The following is a 20,503-nucleotide window of genomic DNA, read 5'->3' on the forward strand; positions in this document are numbered from 1 at the left end:
CTATCTGTGTTATCTTATTTACTGTCATTAATGGTAGATATAAAGATAAATCTAATGAAATTAATTTATAATAAATGCAACCATAATTTAAATATTTTTGGCACCACAGTTTAAATCAAATTTGTAAAAAATTAACAAATTTTATTCACATTGTTTTAATTAAAATAATAAATAATATTTAGTGAGGAAAATATCTTGCAATTCTGAAATAAAATATTTGTGAAATATTTTTATTACCTTTAACTTATCTTTTGCATATTTTGTATAGCTAATCATTTTTCATATTTTATAATCTATTTTAAATATTACTGTTTTAGGAATATATATGTATATATATATATATATATATATATATATATATGTAACTCATTATTTATGTTCATATATTAGGAGTATTGCAATTTGTTTTAATTTGATGGGACAAGCCCCAGAAATTTTGGCAATCTTGAATCCAGTATATTAGCAATGCTATGTATGCATCATATTATATTTGAAAGGGAAACAAGTATACATCATATTTGTATACATTATATTATATTTGAAAAGGAAAAAAGTCATGCTGTGAAAATCACAGGAAAGTCTATCTCTCTTAAACATTGTTAGCAAGATTCTTACCAGAATCCTCCTTAATAGGCTTATCCCTCACCTAGAAGATGATAATCTTCCCAAGAGTCTGTGAGGTTTCACAAAGGGCTAAGAAATGGTTGATATGGAATTTCCAGAAGTAGAACAAAAGTCTCTATGCACAATATAGTTGATCTGACCAAAGTTTTTGATACTGTCAGTCATGAGGGCTTATGAAAAACATTGCAAAATTTTGTTGCCGGTGGAAATTCATCACTGCCGTATATCAATTTCATTCCAGAATGCTTCTTTTTTGGATAATAGAAGGTCCTCTTGAGCTTCCCCAGGTATCAAGGGAGTGAAGCAAGTCTGTGTACTTGTTGCTAAACTCTATAATATATTTTTTTCCACATTATTGTCTCCTTGAAGGAAGATGCAAATGCAGGTTTTCACACTGATGGCAAATTATTTAACTTGAAAACACTACAAACTAAGAGTAAAATGAAGGAAGAGTTGGTGAGTGACTTTGTTTGAGGGTGATTATGTAGGGGCAGCTAGGTGATTCAGTGGATAGAACACCATCTCATAAGTCAGTAGGACCTGACTTCAAAACTAATCTCAGACACTTAATACTGATTTAGCTGTGGGACCCCATTACTTTGTTAAAATAATAAAAAAAGATTATATGCTCAATGCAGATTCTGAGATACAATAAAGTGTGGATTTATTCTCTGCCCCTTCTGCTAATTTTGCCTTGATAATCAACACCAAGAAAACAAAGATTTTTCTACCAGCCAACATTGCATCATTTATATCTAGAATACTTTGTTACTTTTGAGGGAAGTCCACAAAAATGATATAGTTGATGAATATATTTTTAGATATAGCTCAGAGTTTGGTAGTCTGAAGGAAAATGTAGGAGAAAAGAGATATTAGACTGTCTACAGAACTGAAGTTCTACAGAGCATTTGAACTGACTTCATTTTTGTATAACTGTAAAACCTGGACTGTATACCAGTACCCTACTAGCAAAGTTAATTGCTCCATCTGAATTACCTTAAGAAGATTCAGAAGATAATTTGAAAATAGTAAGTTAAAAAGGTTTTGCACAAATAAAATCAAAGCAACCAAGATTAGAAGGAATGCAGAAAGTTCATATATATTGAGAACTGAGTCAAATTTATAAGCATACAAACCTTTCCCCAATTGATTAATGGACAAAGGATATGAACAGGCATGAAGAAACTAAAGCTAGTTATAGTTATTAAAAAATTCTCTTTATCTTTATTGGTTGGAGATAAGCAAATTGAAAGTATTCTGAGGTATCATCTCACATCTTTCAAGTTGGTTAATATGACAAAAGAAAAATCATCAATGTTGAAAGGAATGTGGGAAATTTGGACAAGAATGCAATGTTGGTGGAGTTGTAAACCAAGTCAATCATTATGGGAAGCAATTTGGAGCTATATCCAAAGGACTATAAACCTTGACACTCCCTTTGATCCAACAATAATAACTACTATGTCAATATCCCAAAGAGATCACAATAAAGGGGAAAGATCCACATATACATGAATATGCATGAAAGGTCATTTTGTGTGACAAATTGAGGGGATGTCTGTAAATTGTGAAATTGCTAAACAAATTGTGGTATATAAATGTGATGAAATACTATTATTCTGTAGGAAATCACAAACAGGTAAAGTTCAAAAAAACTTTGAAAGACTTGCATGAATGATTGCTGAGTGAAGTGAGCAGAGCCAGAATATTGCATATATTAACAGCAATATTTTGTGATGATCAAAGACAATTCTATCAGATTTGCAATGGAAAATACCATCTACATCTGGAGAAAGAATCATGGAGTCCGAATATAGACCAAAACATACTATTATTTATATTTATTTTCTCATGGATTTTTTCCCTTTTAATATGATTCCTCTTTTACAAAATGAGTAATAAGGCAATATATTGAACATGTATTAAATATATATCAAAATAATTTCTGTTAAGGAGAGGGGAGAATAAAAACAGAGGCAGAAAATGTGGAATTCAAAATCTTACAGAAATGAATGTCAAAAACTATTTTATATGTAATTTGAAAAAACAACATTAAAAAATATATCATAGTCTGTTCACTAATTTTTAAAAAGTACATTGTGCTATTCCACAGAAAGTTAAAAATCCCATCAAAATACTTTCAGAGGCAAAAGGTATAGGGAAAGTAAGTTGTACAGTACTGGTTTATTATCCCCCACCTCTTTTTCTACCTTAGAAAACTTTTGGTGGAAATTTCTACCATCCATTCTTCATCATTTTTCCTTTGAAAGAAGGGAATATGCATATATTCCACACATCTTCTGAAATTAAGATGAATATATATATATATATATATATATATATATATATATATATATCTGCAGAATGTAGGGTGTTGGTCTTCACAGGGTGCCAGGTGTGGAGAGGAGCCCTTAGGGAACCCATTACAAAGGGGGAATGGCCCAGTCAATCACAAGTCTGGGAGAATTTTCCTAATCCCATTCCAGGGATAGCAAACCCCAAACCAGTTCTCAATTGGTCAAGAGTACCCTATAAGTCTTGACCTAATGCAACTGAGTTTGCACACTTAGGTAATTGAATATTAACCCACACACCCCCTGTGACAATTGGGGTTCATTAGCATATCATGCCTCATATGATGGGGGGGATCATATTAGGGACTTGTCATGTAATAGATTGTAACTCAAACTCTGAGAGTCTATGAAAATCCAAGAGGGAGGGGAAAGAGTTTCTGAAGACCTAATGTTCCAAGACCACTTCACTTTGGGCCTCACGCCAGGTGAGGTACTCATATCTTGCAAGGTGTATCTTACAAGGTTCATGAATAAAATGTGCAATTTTCTCTCACTCTAGCAGGATTTTCTTTTTATTCATTTATAACAATATATATGCATGTTATATATATATATATATATATATATATATTCCTCTCCATACATAACACTGTCAAAAAAGCTCACAAAGACTTTGAAAAATAAATTTTATTTAATTTGTTTAATATTTTAATATTTCCCCAAATAAATAATTTTTAGCATTCTTTTTTTAAATGTTGACTTTGAAATTCTCCCTCTCCCTTCTATTCCTCCTTTATCCTCTGAGAAGGTAAGTAACATATCAATATACATGTAGAAAAATATTTTACTTTGTCTTTTTGTGGGTTCTGCTTAGATTTTGTTTAGAGTCCATGTTTAATGCTATTTGGAGGGGTTTGGGGGATATTTTGGGTGGGTCCCCATCTTTAATCTGTCACCTTGGCTCCTCTCATTCTAATACCCTATTGATTGAAAATTAAATGCAAATTAAAACTATTCTCAGATTTTTTTCTTTATTCAAATCAGATTGACTAATACAATAGAAAAGGAAAATGATAAAATGTAAGAGAGGATATGGGGGAAATGATAAAACAATGCACTGTTGGTGTATTTGTGATTCAACCATTATGTAGAGCAATTTGGAACTTTGACCAAAATGTTTAAAATATATGATTTATTCTACATGCAGAGTTTATAAGTTCCCCCTGTCTGAAGTTTGAAAGCATTTCTTATCTTGAGTCCTTTGGAAATGTCTTAGATCATTGTCTTGATGAGAGTAGATAAATCTTTTTACAGGTGTTCATTGTTATAGAATTGCTGTTACTGTTTGCAATGTTCTTGCTCTCCCTACTTCACTTTGCATCAGTTTGTATAAGTTTCTGGGTTTCTCTGAAATCATCTTACTTATCATTTTCACAGTAAAATAGAAGTTCTGCTACTGTTTAGCTATTCCTCAATTGATGGGTGACCCTTTGATTTCCAATTCTTTGTCACCACCAAAAGAGCTAGACCAACTGTTCTTGAAACTATGTATCATCATATCCTTTTACTATATGTTCACTAACTACATCTTTAATGTTAAATAAATTAAATAGCAAGTGAATTCAAGTTCATTACCCATCTCTAATTTGTAAATTCTATTCTCTTTACTTTATGTATATCAGAGTATTGTCTCTTCTTCATTTCTGAGATCTTAGTTTCCTAGATTCCACTTTCTAGACCTATTTAGAATTATTAGTATCCTTTCTCAAATATGATACCAGAGCTTAATTTAAGTACCTGGTAAACTCTTTTAATGTAAAGTCATTCTTCAAAAGGAAAGATTCAAAGCAGCCTGGGAAATGTACTTTTTTGTGGTTATAGTGCTATGGTAGCAAAGAATAAACTAAATAGGGAACATCAAGATGAACCAAAAAGTAGGAAAATGGAGTACAATACAGAGAGGAGCCTCAGGAGATTGAGATGAACCAGAAGAAGAGGTGTTAGTTTCAATCTCTGGGGGATTTAATCTTAAAAAAAGAGTCCTTTATACCTTTTGGGACAAGTTGATTATATTTTCATACATTTAGCCACAGTTTGCTTCATGCCCCCATTGTAAAATGAAAATAATAATAGTATCTATCTTCCAGGATTGCTGTGAGAATAAAATGTTATTATATTTATATGGTATTTCACTAGTGCCTCATACATGGTAGGTGCTTCACTGCTTCATTCTTACCCTCATTTATTTTCTTCCCCATTCCCTGGGACCACACAGCTATGGGAGGAGAGAGCAAATTAAAACCAATACAGTTCCCTTTTATATCAGGACTTTTCCCATTGTGCTTTTTGATATATCACAGGTTAACATGAATAAAATGGCAATTTGGGGGGGGGGGGAAATTTATGAAAGCCACAGATAGCATATAAATGCCAACATACATTACAGAAAAATGTTTAGAAAATCATAAATGTATAAAATATATGCCTATTATTAAATAATATCAAATATTATATCTTTTAATAGCATAAATAAACCCATGTTTGAATAAGGTAGGAATACCTTATAAGGTATGAATACCTTATAAAAGAAAATGCTTGAGACACACAATACATTTTTAATAAATATTTGATTGATACTATTATTCATATATAGAAATGAACTTGATTTATTATAGAGAGTTTTCTTCTTCATTCCCTCGAAGGAACTAAAAAGGTTTCAATCATAATGGATATTTAGGATGACAACTTCCATTTGACTGATTTAAAATGACATTTTTTTTTCAATTGGCTTGTATTTTATTTTGAAGGTAATGATCAGGACTACTTGTATCCATCTATCTATATATCCATCTTTCTATTTTCTTTTTGTGTATCTTTATAGATAGATAGATAGATAGATAAATACAAATGCTTATGTGTATTTATATATGTCTATGACCAACAAATCATATTTATCATTGTCTTAGTTCACTAAATGTAAAAGGTATCTACTTTGTAATAACTGTATTTTAAATCTTGCATTTTCATCTTTGATTCATGCAGATCTGTAAAGCTATCAATTATAGAGAATAATCATAGCTTTGGAATGCATAGTCTTAAGCCTTCAATTTAACAGGTTATATTTCTGTAGACAGTTTTTTTAAAGATTTCTTTAGAAGTCTAGATAGATAATAACATATTCTTATCTTCCTGCGCAAAATCTTTTGTATCTTATGGTATCACATATGCTCTGTCTTCCCCAATCAAACAATCTAGAAGATGAAGAGACCAACAAAAAAAAACCCTTTATAATTGCAATATTGATTTAACCTCTCAGAAGCATATCTTAATGATAACAAAGTCCTATAAGAGCATGCCTAGATCATTTACTCCTACTTTTTTCTGTGAAGTGTAAACTAGCAATCATTTGGAAAGATGTGGTTATGAAGAGATTAATTGCCTCATTATAGTTTACTTATATCACCATGTAAATAATAAATTCTTAGTACTTAGTAGTCCATGACTATTTACCTTCTGTAAAACTTCAATAATGAATTTTTTAGGCAGTCTCTGATTATAAAAACGGACTTAAAATAGTAATTACAAAATCTATGTACTTCGGAATTCAAAGAATGCCAAGGTTAATAAAACCATTTATGTAACAATTGGCTAAATAAAGAAACTTACTATAATGAACTAGGCTCCAAAATGTATCTTGGATTCTCTCATGAAGCTTTCAGCATTGTTAAATCTCTTCTGTGAGTAATAAAACCTGTCAAACAATTGCTATTCTCTAAAACAACAGCCATTTTCTTCTACACTACTAATGCTGATCAAACCCCCAACTGAGGGCCAGGGAAAAGAAAGAGAGAAAAAAGAGAGCCGAGAGCTGACAAGGTAGAAGAAAAAGAAGGAAGAATGATGTGGCTATATAGACAAATTCTAGAACATCTCTATCACTTTATCATTCAACTGACAAATGCAACCATCTAAGTGGGAATAATAAGAGAAAAAAAAGACAGAAAAGCTTTTGTAGATATTCCTGAAAATCATTTATTGGGATAGAAAACAAGGTTGTTTTCCTCTTGCATATTGAAAAACAAACATTTGCAATGTTCTTTATGAAACAAGGAGCAGTCTCAGAAGACTTGTTATCATAAGAACAAAACAAAACAAAAACAGGAGCACAAAATCTGATAGTGTTGCTGTTCACCCAGACAATGTGTTCTAGTTGATGACTTTATTAAGCTGGGGAATTTCTCAGGAAATAGCAGGAGTTTCAGTCAAGTATAGCTGAACTTTGGGAAAAGTAGTGGGTGATGACTTGGGGGTGAAATGACAGCTGTAGTTCTGTTATTCTGCTTTGCATTTTGTGATATCCATACACACATGTGTCCATATATCCATAAGTATATTTACACATCTATAAACTCTATAATATCACATGCATATATATTATATGAGATAAAAATGAGATATCATAACAGATGTCTATTTAAAATGCAAGAGTTTTACTTTTGAGTCTTATGAATGATTCATCATTACTTGTTTCTCTCTTTCTCTCTCAGTCAATGCTGAGGTGGGTTTGGCTCTGAGCCCAGGTCTCTCATAATGATTAACCTGTGACAAGGGAAGCACCATCTGGTATTGTCTCATGTATGAAATTCATAAAGACGACCAGCAAGCTATGGATTTCCTTCTGTATGTGCAGGATTACACACACACACACACACACACACACACACACACACACACACACACACACAAATAAGGAACCTTTCCAGTCATGTAGCATTGAAATCTCTTATACAAAAGATGAAGTCAGATGATGTATTATTGATTTTTTTCTTTTTTTGTAAAAGGAAAAATCTCTGGGAACAAGGACTAGCAGACTGATTTCTGCCTTTATTAGAAAGCAGACACAAAGCTGTTGAATATTTGTAGGGGTGTCAAATATTCAAGGACTCTGAGGTTTAGACAGTGTAGATTTGTCAAATCTAGGAGTTAAAAGAGAAGTCAGAGGTCATTAATTCTAATCACTATACTAAATAATAAATTTAAACTGAAACATCACTGACAATTGGTAATGTGGTTTTTAGTTAATGGTCTTAAATCTTAGGGAGGTCAATAGCTCCCAAATCATTGCATTCTATTTTGGCATAGCTAGAATTTTTAGGAGTTTTTGTGGTTTTCTTTTCTGTTTTCTTAATAGTGATTAAAGGTGAGAAATAAAGCCATGGCAGAGTGATTCAGGATTAGAAAGAAGTAAGTTTATAGTCTCTCTATCTCTGAAACATAACTTCTATTTTCCCAAACTTTTGATCTTGTAACTTCATTGTTAAAATATTAAAAATTTTCTTGGATATCCTTTATGCCAAAGTCACTTAATCTCACCTTCCCTCCTTGTCCCAAGCTTCAGTTTTCCACACTATAGACTCTATCTGCATTGAAAGGAATTCCCTCAAAAAAAAAAAAGAAAGGAATTCCCTCCCTAAGAGTTGGCTATTGGAGATGTCTGATTCACTGCAAATTAAATAAATGAATGAATGAATGACTAAATATTTCTTTTTAATTCCCTCCTCTTATTTCCCAACTCTTCCCTTGAAGGGACAAGCAAAACTAGTCCAATCACTATTTAACATTAAAACATAAAATGACAGAAAGGTATATTTTGATGATATAAATCAGTCAATCTGTCAACAGGCATTTATTAACTACCTAGCATTTGCTAAATATTAGAGATAAAGAAAAAAGGCAGGGGGGGCGGAGCCAAGATGGCGACATGAAGGGATCAAGTCTTAGGAGCTCTCTGATAAAAACTCATAAACTAAGGACTCTAACTAAACTTTCGAGAGACAGAACCCACAAAGGGACCCAGTGAGGCAGTTCTCCTACTCAAGGTAACCTGGAAAAGAGCAGAAAGGCTCTGCTCCCCTGGCTGGAGGGGCCGCTGCCAGAGGGGTGGCCACCCAGAGCAAAAGAACTTCAGCCTCCTGGAGGCAGCCCCAAGGTGCTGGGAGCCTCAGCTCACAGCAGCGGGGGAGTCTCCTGAGCTGCACCCCGGGGAGCACCGGCACAAAGTGGGGGAACAGTGGGGGACCTCTGCCAGAGCAAGCATGTGGAGCCCAGCCCTCAGAGCACACAGGGAGGAGCTTGGTCTTTCTGCAGCCCAGTGAAGAGAGAGAGACTGCAGAGCTCTGTCCTCTGCCCCTGGAACAGGACTCTGGGGCTCTGACCACATTCAGATCCTGATCGCAGTCTAGGCCCCACCATAGAACAGCAGGGCTTCCCCCAACCTCAGCCCCATGGCAGAGGGGGCCACTTATGGTCATTCACAGACCAGGAGGGAGGACAGAACCTCACACACTGAGATCCTTGTGGGAGTGTCCCAAAAGCTCAGGAAGCACACCCAAAAAGAGGCTTAGGCTGGGAAAATGAACAAAGAAACAAGAGGAAGACCATTGAGAAATATTTTGCAAATGAGACCAAGAAGGATCAAAATACTCAGTCTAAAGATGAGGAAGCACAAGCTCCTGCATCTAAAGACTCCAACAAAAACAGAAATTGGGCTCAGGCTATGACAGAGCTCAAAAAAGTCTTTGAAAATCAAATGAGGGAGTTGGAAGAAAAACTGGGAAAAGAAAGGAGAGAGATGGAGGAAAAACATGAAAATGAAGTCAGCAGCTTAGTCAAGGAAATCCAAAAAAATCCTGAAGAAAATAGCATGCTAAAAATCAGCTTAGGTCAAATGGATAAAACAGTTCAAAAAGTTATTGAGGAGAAGAATGCTTTAAAAAGCATTGGCCAGATGGAAAAAGAGATAAGAAAACTCTCTGAGGAGAATAAATCCTTCAGACAAAGAATAGAATTCAGGGAGATTGATGAATTTACCAGAAATCAGGAATCAATACTTCAAAACCAAAAAAATGAAAAATTAGGAGAAAATGTGAAATATCTCATTGAACGAACAACTGATATGGAAAACAGACTTAGGAAAGATAATTTGAAAATTGTTGGAATACCTGAAAGTCATGATCAGGAAAAGAGCCTTGACATCATTTTCAAAGAATTACTACACAAAAATTGCCCTGATATTCTAAGAAGCAGAGGGCAAAATAGAAATGGAGAGAATCCACCAATCCCCCCCCCCCCCCGAGAAAGAGATCCCAAAAAACCAACCCCTAGGAATATTATAGCCAAGTTCCAGAACTCCCAAGTCAAAGAGAAAATATTACAAGCAGCCAGAAGGACACAGTTCAAATATCGTGGAGCTGCAGTCAGGATCACACAGGACTTAGCAGCAGCTACATTGGAAGCTTGTAGGACTTGTAATACAATATACCAGAAGGCAAAAGAGCTTAGAATGCAGCCAAGAATGAACTACCCAGCAAGGCTCAATGTCCTCTTCCAGGGAAAAAGATGGACTTTCAATGAACCAGGGGAATTTCAAAGGTTCCTTTTGGAATGGCCAGAGCTGAACAGAAGGTTTGATCTTCAGATACAGGACTCAGGTGAAGCATGGAGATTGGAGGAGAGGGGAGAAATGGGAGGGACTTAATGAGGATGAACTGCATGTATAGAAAAATGATACTGATAATATTCATATGAACCATCTCAGTTAATAGAGCAGGTAGAGGGAGCTTTTTTAGTGGAAGCACAGGAGAAAGCTGAATTCGAAGATAAAATATGGTGCAAAAAATGGAGTCAATAAGAAAAAAGGGAAATGGAATGGGAGAAAGAAAAAAGGAGAGGGGGAATAGTCCAAGCTATTTCACATAATAAGATTTTTTTTATTACAATGAGCTATTGCAATGATATGGAAGGGGGGAGGCAAGGGGGAATGAGGGAACCTTTGCTCTCATCAGAGATGGCTAGGAGAGGAAACAGCAAATATACTCAATGGGGTATAGACAACTGGAGTAAGAAGGAGGGCGGAGCAGGGGGAAGGGGTGGGGATGTGAATAAAGGAGGAGAGGATGGACCATGGGGGGACAGTGGTCAGATATAACACATTTTCTTTTTTTACTTCTTACAAGGGGCTGGGATTGGATGGCCTGCTCAGGACCATAGGGCCAGGTGGATTCTGGCCTAAGGGGTGGTATGGGGGCTCAGGGCTTCTTGGCCCCAGGACCAGGGATCTGTCTGCTGCACCACTCAGTGACCCTACAGCAGAGTCAGAGTGAAAGGAGAGAGAAAAAATACAGTACATGGTATTGGAGAAATAAGAAAGGAGGGAGTTGTGATCAGCAATGGCAACGTTGGAAAAATATGGAAGTAACTTTTGTGATGGACTTATCATAAAGAATGTGATCCACTCACGACAGAGTTGATGGTGTTGGAACAAAGACTGAAACACATTTTTTGTTATTATTTGGGGGAGGGTGCAGGGCAAGTGGGGCTGAGTGGCCTGCCTGGGGCCACATAGCAGGGTGATCATTGGGTGTCTGGGGCCAGATTGGGACCCAGGTGCTCCTGGCTCAAGGGCCAATGTTCTGTCTGCCACCCAGACACCCCTACTATTATTACTATTTTATTTTATTTGGGGTCTTTTTTTTTTCTTCTTTTTGGTTTTTGCAGGGCAGTGGGGATTGGGTGGCTTGCATGTCACATGGCTGGGTGATTATAGAGTTTACGAGGCTGGATATGGACTCAGGTGCTCGTGGCTCCAGGGCTGGTGCTTCGTTCATTGCACCACCTGGCCATACCTACAATTATTACTATTATTTTTTTTAATTTTAATTTTTTTTCTCCCCCTTTACTTTTTTTGCCCAAGCAAGTCTTTCTATATTCATGGGGGGAGGGGTATTTTGTTTACTTGTAAAAAAGTGTATTTTATTAATGTAAAGAAAAACATTTGTACAAAATGAGAATAAAAAATAAATTAAAAAAAAGAAAGAAAAAAGGCAAAAACCTGTAACTGCTATAAAGGAGTTTATGGTTTGCAAGCTCATAGGATATCTTAGAAATAATTACAGAGATAATCCTTAATCTAGGTTTCATTGTGTGACCACTAATGTTAGTGTTTTTAGAAATGGATATTAGTCAGTTATGGGCTTGACTAGAGCCAAGATTTGTTCTTTACCTATTTGCAAACTTTTTAAAAAACATTTTTAATAATTCTGTTTCAATATTAATATGCAATCCTATGAAATTTTAAAGCATTATTCTAAGAAAGTCTCCATAAGTTTTATTGGACTACAATGGTTCTATGACAAACAAAAAGGATTTAAATTGACCTTTTAATTTTATTCCAATTCTGAGATGCTGTAATTCTCTGAATACCATACATGTTTTAATGTTAAAATTCAATCAAGTCCAAAATGGAGAAATGATTTGGACATAAAGGATGATACCTAAAGCCAATTGGGAGAGAAAGAACCATTTACCTGTCAGATTTATGAAAAGGGCAGAATTTATGTCCAAACAAGAGATAGAGAATATTATAAGCTATAAAATGGATAAATTTCAATCATATTAAACTAAAAAAAATTTTGCACAAGTAAAATCAATGCAACCAAGATTAGAAGGAATGCAGAAAGCTGGGAAACAATTTTCAGACTTGTCTTTCTGACAAAGGTCTCATTTCTGAAGTATACAGAGAATTGAATCAAATTTTGCATTTTGTTCTCCAATTGATAGTCAAAAGATAAGAACAGGCAGTTTTCAAAGGAAGAAATTAAAGTTATAGGTCATATGAAAAATTATTTTATAAAGCTGGTAAAAATAACAAAAATTCATATGGAGGAACAAAAGATCAAGAGTATCAAGGGAATTAATGACAAAAATTCAAAGGAAGGTGGCCTACCTTTACCAGATCTAAAATTAAAAGCAGCCCTCATCAAAACAGTATGGTACTGGCTAAGAAATGGAGTGGAAGATCAATGGAAAAGATTTAGTATGAATGAAACAGCAGTAAATGACTGTGGTGGTTGATAAATCCAAAGATTCCAGTTTCTGGAATAAGAACTCACTCTTTAACAAAAAACTGCTGGAAAACCTGGAAAATAATATGGCCAAAAACTAGGTAAAGATCAACATCTCACATCAAGATTAGGTTGAAATGGTTGCAAAATTTAGATGTAAAAGGTGATACTGTAAACCAGTTAGGAAAACAGGGAATAGTTAATCTGAGAAATCTATAAAAAAGGTTTGGTTTACAACCAAAGAATGAATAGAGAAAATTATAAAATGAAAAATGGATAACTTTGATTATATTAAATTAAAAAGATTTTGAACAAATAAAACCAAAATAACCAAGATTAAATGAAAATTTGGAAACAATTTTTGCAACTAATGATTCTTTTTTTAAATGAATTTATTTATTTCCATCGATATGTACTTGCATATTTCCAAGTAATAAAATTTCCCTCCACCTCACTTCCCAACCCCCTCTTCTGAGCAGTGAACAGTCTGGATAGCATTTTACATACATATTTCATTAAACATGTTTACAAATTAGTAATTTTTGGCATTAAGAAATAGGATTGGGGCACCTAGATGGAACAGTAGATAGAGCACCTGCCCTGGGGTCACAAGTACCTGGGTTCAAATAGAGCCTCAGACACTTAATAATTACCTAGCTGTGTGGTCTTAAGCAAGTCACTTAACCTCATCTGCCTTGCAAAAAACTTAAAAAAAAAAGAATTTGGATTAAGGGAAAGAGATACATAAGAGATTTTTTTTATAAAGTGTTCAGATTCAGAAGAGTTTTTGGTTTTTTTGTTTTGTTTTGTATTGTTTTTCTTGTGCTGGATGGGGATAATATAATCCATAACCAGTCAAATGCATTTGTCCTAGCTCTCTGAACTGCTGAGAGTAGCAACTAGTGTTTCTGATAAAGGATTCATTTCTAAAATGTATAGAGAACTGTCTCAAATTCATAAGAATACCAATCGTTCTCCACTTGATAAACAGTCAAAGAATATGAACAGGCATTCTCACATAATGAAATTAAAGCTATCTATAACTCATATGTAAAATGTCCCAAACTGGGGGCAGAGCCAAGATGGCAGCATGACCCCCCCAAACCCCCAAAAAACAAATGAGGGCTCTAGCCAAAATTTAGAGGGGAAGAACCCACAGAAAGACTGAATGATACATTTTCCCAGTCCAAGATAACTTAGAACCTCCACAGGAAAGGTGTGCTTCACCAGGACCTGGGGTGGGTAAAAAAGCCACTGTGCAGCCCAGCCCAGCTCAGCAAAAACCAGTCCAGCCCAGAGATCACCAGAAACAGCTTGAAGGGGAGAGGAGAGAACTTTGCTGCACCTGGGTGAGTGTGGAGTGAGGAGCACCGGACACAGAACCTGCAGCGAGAATTGGGAGAAAGCATCCTGCACCCCCAGAGAAGGTAAGGGAAGTCTGCAGAGATTGCTCTGCTCTTCCTGCTGTTTGCCCACACTCAGACTCAGGGTGCAGTTTAGGTTTCCTTACTAAGATAGCTGGATCCCGCCTTATAGCCTCAGGGCAGAGGGCAGTGTGGTGGCCATCTACATATCAAAGCACAGGCTAGATATCATAAGACCTTGGAGGAATAAAGGTCCCAGTGGGGTGTCCTCCCCCCCAAAAAAAACCCCAAATCCTTGAAAGTGCTGTAAATTAGCCTTGGGCTGAGGAAATGAGTAAACAACAGAAAAAGAAGGATCTGACCATAGAGAATTACTTCAGTCCTATGGAAGGTCAAAACACATACTCTGATGATGACAAAATTGAAGCTTCTGTATCCAAAACCTCCAAGAGAAATAGAAAATAGGCACAGACTGTGGATAAGCTCAAAAAAGACTTTGGAAAGCAATTCAGGGAGGTGGAGGAAAAATTGGGAGGAGAAAAGAGAGCAATGTAGAACAATCGAAAACCAAATCAAAAGCTTGGTGAAAGAAATACAAAATAATACTGAACAAAATAATGTGTTAAAAACCAGTTTAGGCCTAATGGAAAAAGCAAAACAAAAGGCAAATGAGGAGAAGAATACCTTAAAAAGCAGAATTGGCCAGCTGGAAAAGGAGATAAAAAGGTTTTCTGAAGAAAATAACTCCTTCAGATGCAAAATGAAACTAACAAAGCTGATGACTTTGCAAGAAATCAGGAAGAAATAAAACTCTTCCAAAAAAGCCAAAAATTAGAAGAAAATGTGAAATATCTCATTGGAAAAACAACTGACCTTGAAAACAGATCCAGAAGAAATAATTTGAAAATTATTGGACTATCTGAAAGCCAAGACCAGGAAAAGAGCCTAAACTTCATTTTTCAAGGAATAATACAGCAAAATTTCCCTGAGATCCTAGAAGCTAAGGGGAAAATAGAAACTGAGAGAATTCATCCCCTGAAAGGGATCCCAAAAGAAAAACTTCCAGAAATATTATAGCCAAATTCCAAAACTCCCAAATCAAAGAGAAAATTCTAAAAGATGCCAGAAACAGACAATTCAACTAGCGAGGCTCCATAGTTAGGATTACACAGGATCTAGCAGCATCTACATTAAGGCCTCGTAGGGATTGGAATATGATATTCCAGAAGGCAAAAGATCTTGGTTTACACCCGAGAATCAATTACCCAGCAAAACTGAAAATCCTCTTTTAGGGGAAAAGAAGGATTTTCAATGAAACAGGGGAACTTTCAAACTTTCCTAACGAGAGGACCAGAGCTGAACAGAAAGTTTGATCTCCAAGTACAGGAGTCTGGTGAACCATAGAGGGAGTGGAAGAGAGGGACTAACTATGAGGAACTTGATGATGTTCAACTGTTTGTATTCCTGCACGGGAAGAAGATATTGATATCTCATATGAACTTTCTCATTTATAAGAGCGGTTAGAAGGAGCATATATAGATAGGACATAGGAAGGAGTGGAATATAATGGTATGATGTGGCAAAGGGATGGAGTCAGTGGACGATGGGGGAAAGTATTGGAAGGAAAGAAAAGGAGATGAAGAATAAGTAATAAAAAAGCTTTTTCAATGGAGGGGAGGGGGGAAGGCAAGGGGAATGAGTGAGCCTTCATTCTCATCGGAAATGGCTCAGGGAGGAAATGACATACACACTTAATAGGGTGAGGAAATCTGTCTTGCCCTGGAGAAGGATGGGAGGAAAGGGACAGGAAGAGGGGGAAATGGGGGGAGGGAAGGGGGGAATAGGTGACAGAAGAGAGGAAAGATCAAGGGAGAGGGAACTCAGATGCAACATGCTTTTGGACAGGGCCAGGATGAAAGGAGAGAAAGAACAGAATAAATGAGAGTGGAGGTACAGCTAGTGATACCAATTGTGGGGAAAATACAGAAGCAATTTCTCTGGTGGACTTATGATAGAGAAAGCAAGTCGCTCCAGAGACAGATCCATTGGAATCTGTACACAGACTGAAGTACAATTTTTTTCTCTCTCTATTCTTGAGGTTTCCCATCTTCTTGGCGGGGAGGAGGTTTATGTTTATTCTTATGTTTACACTTATAACATTCAATTTACATCAATGTATGGCATGGAAACAATGCAGAGACTGTCAGACAGCCTTGGGGGGGAGGGAAGGGAGGAGGGGGAAAAAATTGTAGAATTCAGAGCCTTGAAAAAATATGATCGATATAATTTACTATTGTATATAATTGGAAAACAAATAAAATGTTAAAAAATGCTCTAAATCATTATTGATTAGAGAAATGCAAATTAAAATAACTCTGAGATATCACCTCACTCCTATCAGATTGACCAATATGACAAAAAATGAAAATGGTTTATGTTTGGGAGGGCTGTGGGAAAACTGGGACATAGCAATGAGGGATGCCTACCACTAGCCAGGAAAAACTGAGAGGAAGGTAAAGCAATGAAAACTAATAACAAGCTACCAAAAAAATAGGAAGATAAATAGAATGGTATCATTAATAAAAAACAGAAGAGAGGGACTAATAAAGAGAAGAGGGTAATCTTCAATGTCAAAGCTCACAGAGTTAAAAAGAGAAAAGGCCATTATATTTGGAATTTAAAAGATCATTGATAACTATGGAGGGGAGAGTTTTGTTTGGAGAATAAGGTTAGCCCTAGACTTTAGACAATTAAAAAAAGAAATCAAAAAAGGAAGTGAAGACATCAATTGTAGATATTATTTTCAATGAATTTATTTACAAAAGGTGGAAGATATGCACACACACACACACACACACACACACACACACACACACACACACCTGTGAGTGTATTTGAAAGTAATAGCAAGTATAGTAGATTTGCAGTTTCTTGAGCAATTATCTTTTTTTTATTGTAAGTTATGGAAATGTTTGCTTTATTCCATAAATTAAAATAAAGCACATTTTCCAAAAAGTTAAGAGGATGACAGCAGGCATAGATGATGTATCAAAAAAAGTAGTTTTTGAGGATAGAGCAGACTTCAGAATGTTTATAGGCAGTAGATAAGTGGTCAGTTGACAGAGGAAGTTTGAGATAAATGAGAGTTGAAATGACAGAGGAAATGATCTGAATGAGAAGACAGGATAGAATGGAATATTGGTACAGGGGAGAAGAATTTGTCTTAATGAGAAAAATTACTACCTCTTTGTGCAAGACAATGGAGAAGAAGATAGTGTAACAACTCATTTAAGTGATGTGAGATAAGTGCAAGAAGATAAGAGTGATATCTAGTTGAATGACTTAATATTTCAGTGAACTATGAGCCAGGTTTTCTGGCTCAGGAGTGAGTAGAGGACAATTCTTGGCATTTTTGAGATGGCAATAAATAGTTTGCAAAAGTTACTGTGATAAGTGAAGTAATGAATTAGTTATAGAGGTATACAAGGACTGCCTCTTTGAGTGGACTTATTCAGCATAGCTAATGATTTTTTTCAAAACACTTTTATTATTCTTTTTTTTAATTTTTGCAAGGCAAAGGGGTCAAGTGACCTGCCCAGGGTCACACTAGGCAGTTATTAAGTGTCTGAGACTGAATTTGAACTCCTGACTCCAGGGTCAGTGTTCTATTCACTGTATCACTTAGCTGCCAATGATTTTTAAAAATATTTTTTCTATAATTTTATTTAGTTGCAATTGAGTAAGAATAAAGGAAGGAAACAATCCTTCATAAATACATGCTACTTAACAAGTTCTGTGCTAAGCATTCTATGGGGAGTATCTCATTTGAGCTTTATAATTAAAATAAGGGTTTGCTATAATTTTTGCCATTTTGTTGTGATTCATTCATTCTAATCATGAATTCATGAGCTCATTTGGGGTTTTCTTGGCAAAGATACTAAATAATTTGCAATTTACTTCTCCAGTTCACTTTAACAGATAAGAACATTGAGGCAAACAGGGTTTAGTGCTTGCTCAAAGTCACAAAGCTAGTGTCTGTAGATGAATTTAAAAATTGGGTCTTCCTGACTCACTACCCATGGCTCTTTCAAGCTGGTCCATCCCCATTTTGTAGCTGAAGAAACTGAATCAGGTACTAAATGTTTGAAACCTGATTCAAACTCAGGTCTTCTTTAAGACCTGGAATTAAATTCACTGTACCCACTTAACTAACATTAGCAATGCAATCCAAGATAGAATCTTGGCAAAGTATTTTTGGCTACAGTGTAAGGGGACAAGAAACTTCAAGGTTGAGAACAATGTAGAGTTGAACTGGTTCAACTAGAGATCTAGATGGGGAAGAAAGGAGAAGAGTATGACAAATGCAGGAAGGATGAGGGGGGGAAAGTTGAAGGATAGGAAGACAAAACAAAGATAAAGAACATAGCATTTGAGGTAGTAAAGGAATTTGTACTCCATTCCTAAAGCAGGAGATCAGTGATTTGGCAAAAATCACTTTTTTTTTTCCACTTTACTCCTGTGAGAGGTGCAATGGATTTTTCTACTCTCAACCCTGAAGGCTTGGAAAGGCCAGTTGAGGAAATTATCCTTTGGAAAAGAATAACATTTCTCCCTTTTCACTGAAGATAGGAGAGTGGCATGTTACAGAGTTAAGAAGGAGGAGACCATATATAGAATGGGAAAAAAGCTGTGTTTTTCTCTTTACTCAATTCCCCTTAGAGTATTTCCTTTATCTGATTATAAATTTCTGTTGTCCAATCTTTCCCTCTGTCATGCCTAAATATCTGACCTCTTACTTTCTCTTATAATCCCTGCCATAGTTCTTTCCCAAGCCATCACCCCTATAAGGACGATGTGCTCATCCTTACCCTTTTGCTAGGTGAAGCAGTATATTATCTTTTATAGTCAGGTCCCTTGATTTCATATCTTGTGATAATGTTCTAAACCCCAAATTTTAATGGCTTTTACCATTTACTACCTTTATTTCCTATTCAATTTCAGAAAATATAATTAGGAAAAAAAATGACAAAGAAAGTACAACTTTTAGGGGCGGCTAGGTGGCGTAGTGGATAAAGCACCAGCCCTGGGGTCACAAGTACCTGGGCTCAAATTTGGTCTCAGAAACTTAATAATTACCTAGCTGTGTGGCCTTGGGCAAGCCACTTAACCCCGTTTGCCTTGCAAAAACCTAAAAAAAAAAAGGTACAATTTTTAGAGTCCAGTTTCCTAGTCAAGGAAAACTGTCTTGATATCCTGGAAACAGAGGGCAAAACAGTTTTTGAAAGAATCCACCAAATACCTCCTAAAAGGGATTCCAAAATGAAAACACTAAGGAATATTCTAGTCAGAATTATCAGAGCAAGGAGAAAATACTATAGGAATCTAGAAAAAAATAACAATTGAAATACTGAAGAACCATAATTTGGACTGCACAGGACCTGACTGCATCAGCAATAAAGAATCAAAGTGTCAGAAATCTGATACTCCAGTGGATAAGAATAAACTACCCAACAAAATTAAGCATATTCCTTCAGGGTAAAAGATGGATTTTTTAATGAAATAAGTGAATTCCAAGCTTTCCTGATAAAAGAGTTGAATAGATAATCTTATCTTCAAACAGGAGATTCAAAAGATCCTTGAAAAGGTAAACACATGGGTGGCTAAGTGGCAATAAAGCACCAGCCCTGGAGTCAGGAGTACCTGGGTTCAAATCCAGTCTCAGACACTTAATAATTACCTAGCTGTGTGGCCTTGGGCAAACCACTTAACCCCATTTGCCTTGCAAAAAAAAAAAAAAACTAAAAAAAAATGAAAAATGGTAAACAGAAAAAAAAGTTAAACAGAAAAAAAAGACTACTATCCAATAAGATTAAACTGGTTACATCCCTACCTGGAAGGAAGATTATCTATAGTTCTTGAGAATTCTTTTAGAACTCTTTTAGAAGAAGTATATTAAGGATAATGGTATGAATATAAGTTGACTTTGATGGAATGTTTATTATTTTAAAATTAAGACATTTTAAAATGAGAGGAATGTAATGAGATGAGAGAAAGAGTGAGGCAGAATGAAGGAAATTGCATCACGTGAAGAAATGCAAAGAACCTATTACAGTACAGGGAAAGAGGAGGTGAGAACCATTTGAATCTTAGACTCTAAATTTGGCTCAAAGAGGGAATAACACATACACTCAGTTGAGTTTAGAAATTTATCTTACCTTTCAATTATTAGGAGGGGAAAGGGGGGAGGAGGGGAGGTAAGGAGGAACTGACAGAAAAGAAAGGAAGGAAGAAAAGGAAGGGTGACTGGTAGAAGAAGAGA

Source organism: Macrotis lagotis, chromosome 6 (assembly GCF_037893015.1).
Source record: "Macrotis lagotis isolate mMagLag1 chromosome 6, bilby.v1.9.chrom.fasta, whole genome shotgun sequence".
Taxonomy (NCBI): domain Eukaryota; kingdom Metazoa; phylum Chordata; class Mammalia; order Peramelemorphia; family Peramelidae; genus Macrotis; species Macrotis lagotis.